The following is a 2,787-nucleotide window of genomic DNA, read 5'->3' as shown; positions in this document are numbered from 1 at the left end:
AGCCCTCATAATTCTATAGCTTTGAGCCATGGCAGTTCAAGTGGTGTTAAACTGCATTCATTCTATAGTGTAAGATTCACTCTATATTCACTATTTTCTTCCCTAGACTGCATTGAGTAGGAAGCTGGGATAGGTGAACTCCATGATACTTACTAGCAGGGGCGATTCAACTGTAAGGCAATTTAGGCAGTTGCTTAAGACGTCATCGTCTGGGAGGCGCAGTTGAGGCGCCTCTTGAGGCGCCTCCAAGTGCCCTAAAGCCTACCTTTTGTTCGCGCCTCTTGCCTCCCTCTTCTCTTTGTGCGAGAAGGCGAGAGGCACACAGGCCAGTGGCACTAGCTTCCTGTTCTTGCTATGTTCCTGTTCTCGCCACAGGCCTGCACACCCCCACCTCCTCCTCCCAGGCCTCAGCAGTCTCTCACCTTGCCACGATGCCTGCCCCCCCCTGACCAGTGCCTGCCCCCGCCTGGCCGCGATGCCTGCTTCCCCACCGTCTTCACCTTCGCCTTCGCCTTCCCCTTCCCCCAGAAGGCAGAGATGTGCCGTAGGACCATGGTGCACTTCTCCGTCCTCTCCATGAAAGGCAGTCTCAAGCCCGCGGCACTGGAGCAGGCCTTTCTTGCTCTCGGTACCCAGGTCCCCGGCCCCGCACAGCCCGCCAGGTAGAGGAGTAGGCGAAGAGGTGGCAGTGTGAGTGGTGATGAACGCCGCCCCTCGCTCAACCTGGACCCGCGTGTCTCCATCTCCATCTACAGCACCCGGCGCCCGCTCCTCAGCCACAGCCACATCCAAGGGTGGATCTACAACTTCCTCGAGAGACCCACTGGGTGGAAGTGCTTCGTCTACCACTTCACCCTTTGAGTTAGCAGGGAAAAGGGGGTGGGTGTTATGGTTGAGCCTTCGGGCTCCGGTAATGAAAGAAGGGGTCGTAAGACTCCTCGAGAGTCAGACACTCTCGAGGAGCGTGAAAGGAAACGGCTCCGGGATTTGTTTGCAGAGCCGACAGATGAGGACTCATTTGAGGGTTTTTCTCAGGGTTTGGAGGAAGAGATGGCTAGCTCGGAGGAAGATGATATGGAATGGACTCATGTGAGGGAGGATTTGGGTGTTGGGGAAACAGGCAATGAAAGCATGGGAGGTGTTTGGCGGGTTGCAGGATCAGACCCATGGACTGGTTGGAGGGATGGAGCGGGATCCACAGCTGGGGATGCTGTGGGGCGTAGTTGAAGGTGCTTAAGTTCTGATGAGGATAATGATGTTGGGGCGTCTGGAATTGGGATGGCAGCTGACAGCGATGATGAGCTTGAACTGTGATAAAATGGGGTTTGGGACCAATGTCTAATTGCGTTGGGCAAGGTAATCTGGACGGACGCTTGGGCTCTTGCTGGGGAATTTCCTGAAGACGGGTGTGATTCATTACTGGATACGTAAGTTTACCAAGGACACTGGGCATTGACGGCGGGAGGAACTGTGCGGGGTTTTTCTCTGTGCAACTTGTGTTTAATCTTGATAGCTTGGACCTCCGTCGTCTTTTTGACGGGCAATACCTACTTTCACTGGATTGACGCTGGACTGACTGACTACGATTCCGGATTAACCCTTCTGCTGGCTATCGGTGTGACCTTTGGATTCCTTGACGACTACGCTTGGCTATTGATCTTCTGGACCGGATTGGGACCCTGCTGACTGCCGTTACCCTAAACCTGAATCTTGACTACGACCACGCTTTCGTTCGCTGCAGGAAGGAGTAAACAAGCCTGGTTTACTCCCCTGCTGTTCCTGAGTAGCAGAGAGGAATCTGCCGCCAGTCTTTTGTTTACATTCCAACTCCTGTTGTTCCTCTTTTGTTTGCATTGTTTGCCAAGCTGAAGTAAGCTCTTTGATTTAATCCGGATTATACTCCTGTTTAACCCGGTTTTTTCCCTTTGAACTGTTTAAGCTCAAACTGAGCTGCTTTTTGTCATTTAGCACACTGAAGTCAAGTGTTTGCCCTGTTCTTTGTTTCTTACGGGCGTTTTTAGTTCTGTAACCTCAATAAACTGAGTTTTGTTTTACTTGCTGGCGTTCTGTCTCTGACAGTGGGGGAGCCCTTGAGAGTCAGAATAGGAAGGAGGTTGTGAGGTCTGTTGGAAGCTAGGTAAGTGGAGTTTATATATCTGTGGAAAGTCCAGGGTTGAGAAAGAGCTCTTGTCTGTTTGAGGCTAGTGTAAATGTTGCAATTGGCCAGCTTGACTAGCATTTAATGGCCTTGCAGATTCAAAGCCTGGCTGCTTCCTCCATGGGGGCATCCTTAGTTGGGAGGTGTTGGCTGGCCCTGATTGTTTCCTGTCTGAATTTCCCCTGTTTTCAGAGTGTTGTTCTTTATTTACTGTCCTGATTTTAGAGTTTTTTTAATACCGGGGGCCAGATTCCCTTTCGGTGGCCTTTTAATTCCTATGGATTCCTAAGGACCCTTAGGGCTCCTCCACAAAGCCATATAACCCAGAATATCAAAACATAATAACCCACAATATTGGGTTATTCATTGATTGGTTTTTGGGGGGGGCACCAAAATTCTGTAAGCAGGGACAGCCCTAGGTAATTTACAAGTGCAAGCAAACAGAATTTTGGTGCCCCCCCCCCCCCCAAACCAATCACTGAAAAATAAAAGCATTGGATAAACGAAATGCTTTAATAAAGATAAGTGTGTTACATTGGCTCTTGTCTGGTTTTCGAGTGCTCATGCTGCCTTGGGGTGCAACACGTATCAAAATCATAGCAACAAAGCACATTCTTGACTTAAAATCC

The 2,787-nt window shown here is 50.3% G+C and overlaps 1 long non-coding RNA gene across 1 annotated transcript; it reads left to right on the top strand.

Moving 5' to 3' along the window:
• Positions 1 to 847: 847 nt before the first annotated feature.
• On the top strand, positions 848 to 2,054 carry LOC134297817 (uncharacterized). Its single transcript, XR_010004695.1, has 2 exons — positions 848 to 1,427; positions 1,514 to 2,054. It is a non-coding gene; the product is annotated as an uncharacterized LOC134297817 (long non-coding RNA).
• Positions 2,055 to 2,787: the final 733 nt, after the last annotated feature.

This window comes from Anolis carolinensis, chromosome 3, assembly GCF_035594765.1.
Source record: "Anolis carolinensis isolate JA03-04 chromosome 3, rAnoCar3.1.pri, whole genome shotgun sequence".
NCBI classification, from domain to species: domain Eukaryota; kingdom Metazoa; phylum Chordata; class Lepidosauria; order Squamata; family Dactyloidae; genus Anolis; species Anolis carolinensis.
The sequence above is the reverse complement of the archived record's forward strand: the minus strand, read 5'-3'. Positions and strand labels throughout refer to the sequence as shown.